The 6,148-nt window shown below is 37.0% G+C and overlaps 2 long non-coding RNA genes across 2 annotated transcripts; one reads left to right on the top strand and one right to left on the bottom strand.

Annotated features, from left to right (window-relative positions):
• Nucleotides 1-1,705: 1,705 nt before the first annotated feature.
• On the top strand, nucleotides 1,706-4,083 carry LOC112565177. The gene is made up of 2 exons (XR_003099361.1): nucleotides 1,706-2,349; nucleotides 3,476-4,083. It is a non-coding gene; the product is annotated as an uncharacterized LOC112565177 (long non-coding RNA).
• LOC112565176 lies at nucleotides 2,567-5,525 on the bottom strand. Its single transcript, XR_003099360.1, has 3 exons — nucleotides 5,237-5,525; nucleotides 4,622-4,824; nucleotides 2,567-3,822 (listed from the first exon to the last, which is right to left on the bottom strand). It is a non-coding gene; the product is annotated as an uncharacterized LOC112565176 (long non-coding RNA).
• Nucleotides 5,526-6,148: the final 623 nt, after the last annotated feature.

Raw genomic sequence — 6,148 nt, 5'->3', positions numbered from 1 at the left:
CGTCTGTCCATTCATTGGTTTTTCTGTCCGTTGGTCTCCTCACTTGACTGTATGGATTCTTTCTGTCTGTATGTCTCTAGCTTTATTCTATGCTAGATTCTAGCAGTTCATTTGAAGGCACCTTTAAACCTAAACAAATATTACGAAACCGCCTTGTCCTGACAAGAACTGGAATTATGTCTTGGTAATAAACAGATCGAGGACAGACCATGGGAATGTGACAACGCATACAAATATTTCTTTCTGAATTTGGAGACTGTCCATGTAACAACATTAATGACATCTTCAAATGTCCATGGAGCTGAAAGTAGACATTGATACATGTTGTAGGTACAAAGTATATATTACACACAAAACCCCGGTGTGCCACATGTCTCGCAAGATGATAAGAAATTGCCCTGGATGTTTATATAATATATTATTATTATTCAACACACAATCTTGACAAGATAAACTAGAAGCAAATACCCGACATGTTACATAAAGATGTTCGCTAAAAGCTTATGTTGCCATCACAGGAGTGCATCTTATTTTTGTGGTCTTTACTTTTTAGAGATACTGTCCTTCTCTCAATTCTAGCAAACGTGTGTAAACGTAAACTTGAATTTATAAACATATTTTGTTCCTAGCGGAACAAAGAGGGAACAGGGAGAAATATAAAAGCCAAATATTTACAAGCTTCGTAGAATATCGTAGATCTTTCGACTGATATTCTTTACCGACTGTATACCTCACTTTATTTCTCCTTCTCTCTTGGGGTTCAAACCCTGGCTCAAACATGGCGAGCTTGTGATCTTTGACATCGGCAGCTGCCAGACTCACACACATCTGGCCTGCTTGTGGCTTCACGACCAACCTGAATTCCTGACCCAGACAGACAGAAAATATGCCTACAACAAACAGCTCGAAGTTTTTTTCTCTGCTATCCGCTGTGGTCTGTCTACAGCATCACTCCAATACCTCCCCAGTCTCTATCCTCCTCCTTGTATCCTCCTCTCCTTGGTGTGCTTGAAAGACAGCGAGAGAGTGTGAGTGATACAGACGGCGAATGCGAGAGAGAGAGAAAGGAAAAGAAAATAAATTTTCAGAGTAATTTTTCTGTCACTATCTTTCCTTCATGTGTCTGATTCTTTCCCTGTTGTTTTTTTTCTTTTGAGTGAGATAAAATGATGGAGAGAAGGTGTGTGTGTTGCTTTTATGTGAACTCACACATTTCTTCCTGGTTTTGGGGGATTTTTTTGTTCTTTCTCGTGACTCCGCCACCCCCACCCTACCAACATCACCACTACAATTACCTTTATCACAAGCCATCTTCTTCCTCCTCCTCTTCCTCCTCCTCCTCCTCCTCCTCATCATCATCATCATCATCCCTCATTGGTTTTCCTCTTTTGTGTTTTTTTTCAACATTTGTTTCTGTGAGTCGCGCCTGCGCCTGACATAACCCTTCACATTTCTCAAGTCTCGTGCTCTCCTCGCGCCGTGTCTTTGTGTATCCCACCCGCCCTCACCTCCCCTCGCTAAATCTTTCACAGTTTCTCAAGTTCGAGCGGCAAGATGGGCAAATATTCCCCATCCCCCCCCCTTACCCCATTTACCGTTGTCATTGGAGTCAAGAGAAAAGTAAGGCACAACTGTCCAGAAACATCTGTGGGCTCACAAGGGTGGTGCTCCTGCAAGAATGTTCCAGAACAGCAGAAAATGGTAGATGGTAAAATACGTGGTAAATACGTGGTAAGAAAAGGTAGATGGGATTGTCGAAAGTTGCAGCGTGTTGCTAATATTTCGTTCGGAAATATCGAGGCATTTAGTTCCAGAGGCTCGGCAAAACGCGACCATGACAGTGGATACATCTATTTTGCCGAGAAATATTTATTCAACGTGCGGGGTAAGTAGAAAAGCCAGGTTGTGAATGTGCGATTGTGATCGCAGCTTATTGTCTGAATGTGCGATTGACTATATTAGTCTTATACAATATAGTTGCAAAAAAATAAGTATATTTTTATATAAATATATTATAACATATACTGAGGTAGATCTTGATGAGAGAGCAAAACAATTTTAAGTAGTGGAGGTGAAAACTTGCATTGTTTACATTTTCGGTAACTGCATCTATCCAGGTATTTACGTGCTTTCTTTTGTTTTTATATGAGGTATATTATTGTTTGTATCTGATCCTGGTATGCTTTTCTGTTTTACTATGCACATTTATTACATTAAAAAAAAATAGTTGCACCGAATCCATACGACGATGGTTGCCGAGCAACATCTCGGTGCTACAGATCGTACACGAAATCAGGAATTCCCCACACACTTGAAGTTAGTGACGGATTACATTTTCTTCTCACCAAAGTAAGCTAACATTATTGTTGAAAAGGCATAGTGAAAATATAAGTTAATAGAGGGGGGAGAGAGAGTATAATAATCATTCTTTTCCCAGTGCAGAATTTTTTGTTTATGTAGTCGTGCAATGAAGTTACATTTATAATAATGATAATCATGAATATTTAGTACACACATACCTCCTACTGATAGAGGAACTAATGACATTTGCAAAGTATCTACACGCAAAAAAGAGACATTCAACATTTATTTATTCCTGAAAGGGCGTGCAAAAGATAAATTTCTTTATTTGCATATTCCACAAGAAATGGTTTTAGAGCAGATTGTTCCATTTGGAGTAGAATGAGCAGTAAATATCAAGTGGATACCACTGTGCTTTCAAGACAAATTATTCTTGTTCATCAAGTAATAAATAACATCTTTTAAAATTTAATGTTGTCATGATTATTACAACATTGTAGTCCACAGCATTATTTCCATTTGCCTTAAGCAAGAAGCAGACTTCCATGGTATTAACAAAATATGGAAAATATCGAAGGGGAAGGGCTCATCAACAGAAACTGCACGATAACTTTGTCATAAATATAAATGAATCAGAGGCATTTTCTGAATCAGATTGTCATGTCAGGAGAAATTCCTTCTTTATCAGAAGAAAAGAAGGACCTTTTCAACTCACTCAAAGTTTGTTTTCCAAATTGTCATGTATTATTTATTATTAGATACACTTTATTTTAAAAGTGGAAAGTACATTCAACATGTGTACAGTCATCTTTATTTATCACATTTTCTTTTATATACTCATAGATACAGTTTATGATGAAACCCTTTTGAGGGAAAGTTTTGGCAACAAACCAAATACCCTTTTGCACTAGAGCACAGTTTTGGCTGTCCTTTTTATGTGACTCATGGATTTAAAAAGTTGCATGTTGATATTAAACAATAATTTTGTAGGATCATCATTAGCATTTATATGGGTAAGGGTGGTGTCATAAACAATGGAGAATGTGTGCCTGCTTTAAAAGAATTTTTTTCTTTTTAATTACTATTGTATATTCTCTTTTAAAGTGGTAGGTATAGCCCAAGATCCACATGTGCAATTATTCTTTATGGAGTTTAATTTTTTTTTTTTTTGCAGATCACTCAGCAAGAATCTTTTCAGATAGAAAGGGACACAAGGCTGCAGTCAAATATTTTTAATGTGTTATAATTTGGAAATCCGGTATAAAACTCTATTTTTCCATCATCTTGTGAAAAACGTTCTAACCCAAAGTTTTCGATTTTTCTGCTGCTCTCCATTTGCAAATGATGTTCTAATTGTTGTATCCTCTCTTGAAGAACTTTTTTACTTTATTCTCTTCTTTTGCCAAGGAGAGCTGCTCTTCAACAGAAGGGTTGTCTGCTGTTACAGACTCTGCAGCTGCTGTTGCCGGCTCTGTCTCTGCCATTGCAGGCTCTGTTGTGGGCTTAGCATCCCCATTTTTGCTGATAAGAAAAAACATTTTACCACATGAAATGGCTGATTTGGCACAGCTCACTTAACATTGACAGGGATTAACCCCTTTTGCTATTTGAGGGTTTGATGTGACAAAAAGAGGTTAACTGAAAATATGTTTTGACACCTGTCGATAGTCAAAGTGTCTAAATAATAATGACACAATTGATGTTCTTGTTCTTTGTTTATGTTATTAAATATTTTTAGCAATGAAAAAATTAAATTTGATAATAAAAGTCACTTTGCATTTATCTTTGTATTTCTATATGTGATTTGAACAATGATCTCCACGCACTACACATCTGATCCTATTATGTATACATCTTGAAAATACACGTTCTGATGTAGTGTAACGAGAATAGGTAATAATGAATGGACTGAAAGGACAACAAAATTCTGACAATTGTGGCAAAGTTGTATGCTAAAATAAAAAAAAAGACCCAGAAGGAAAAGCAATTAACAAAGATCTCACAAAGTAAATTAGTAAAATGACACAAATGTTGTGATGCCTGGCCCTAAATGCTCTAAAATGATGCATCACATGAACAGCTTGTGAGAGGAAAGTCAAAGCTGAAAGTTCTCAACTAATTTTATTTCTAACTGAACAGGATCAGAATGTGCTTAAAAGAACCATTACTTCTATCTAAAGTTATGTTTGACCAACTATAATTTGTTGACATTTCTTATGCTCAACACAATATCCTCTATAAAGAAAAAAAATTATTACTTAATCATACTCTGTTTTTATTGAGATCATCCACTAATACAATGCAACTAAAGTGAGTTTACCTCTGATTGGTGTTGATATTTGCTAGTGACAGGGGATGGCTAACTGCCAGCTGCTTTCTCTCTTTCCCAAGCTGAAAGTTGTTTAATGTAAACAAGCTTGGTACAGCATCTGGCTTTAGTCTCCTTTGCTTTCCTTTTAAGGGTAAAAGGCGAAAATCTTCTGGCACAAAGTGCCTGCTACACACCTTTGTCCACCTTCCTATCTGAGAAAAAAAATTAATGAATTGTTATTTTCATAAACATTTACCAAAACACATGTAAGTGCATTGCACTTATGATTTTGCCTTTCTTATAGCAATATGCAGAAGTTCACTTTAACTTAATACAAATAATATTGGTAATATATGTTCACCTTTCTCAGCATTTCAATATAACAGTACTTTAATAATATGTACTCCCTTAGAAAATGTATGTTGGTATGCGCGATAACGTTTTCGGTAATACAAAATAGCTATGCCCATATGCAGTAAGTTAAGATTACGAAAACAACAATTATTCTAAAATGAGAACTTTAAATCTTTAGACTGGCTAACGATGGTTAAAATGGAATGAAGAAAAAGTGATACAGCGAGTGAAGAAAACGATTAATAGTGATTAGAATTTGATCACGCTTACCCGAAAGAGGGGTCCTTCGTCTCTTCAAATTCTTACAAGCCAAAGCTTCTTCATTTGCTCATCCTTTGAAATTTCATGGAAGGACAATGTTGGACATTTATAGGCCTTAACTGTACATTGAGGTACACAGCAAATTCGATTATCATTTTTATTTGTAAGAGCTCCCATGCTTGAAGAATGCTACGAGTATAAACAGCAGACAGCAAAACCGGAAATAGCCTCACATACTTGCTGGGTGAAGGTCGTAACGTTCTGGGTGAAGGTCGTATGCATGCATAATTCTCCGAAATAGCGGATAGTCGGTCACAAACAACATTTTTTCTCACCTGTCAGTTTTTTTACCGTCTGCAGAGCGGACCTGTACAGGTGAAACCAAGCGTGAAGATTTGTGAAGGTTTGTGTTGGGTTAGTTAGTGACTAGAACACAGACCTTAAAGCCCAACCTGAGGCAAACCTGAACTGATGCTGGAGTGACTTGTGAATGGTCTGTACAGAGCACAGCTGTCATTTGTTTGTCACGGAAATATATTACATTCTTCTCTCCTTTTTGAACTGGGAGGATCAAGCAAACAGAACTGTAGCCTGGTGCCATTGCTGACAATAGCTATGGCGGAATGCTTGAGTTTATAATACTAAGGTGTTACTATAGCAACAGGACTACTTTCCTTACATGCGCAATGAAACTTTAACCTGCTTCCAACACTGGATGTTCAAGAGCTTGTATGTCGTTTTCAGAGCAGTGTTAGTTTTACATGTTTGGAAAAGTTCTAATCAAAACTAAATAAATAATTCGAAAAAAAATCTGATCGCCGGTGGGCCTTTAAGATCTGTCCTTTGCCTGGGTGCGTGTGGACTCTCGGTGTTGTTTTTATTTACACCTGGACTACACTTGTCAGGCGAAATCTTATCACA

This window comes from Pomacea canaliculata, linkage group LG5, assembly GCF_003073045.1.
Source record: "Pomacea canaliculata isolate SZHN2017 linkage group LG5, ASM307304v1, whole genome shotgun sequence".
Taxonomy (NCBI): Eukaryota; Metazoa; Mollusca; class Gastropoda; order Architaenioglossa; family Ampullariidae; genus Pomacea; species Pomacea canaliculata.
Note: the sequence above shows the minus strand (reverse complement) of the source record. Positions and strands in the feature narration are given on the sequence as shown.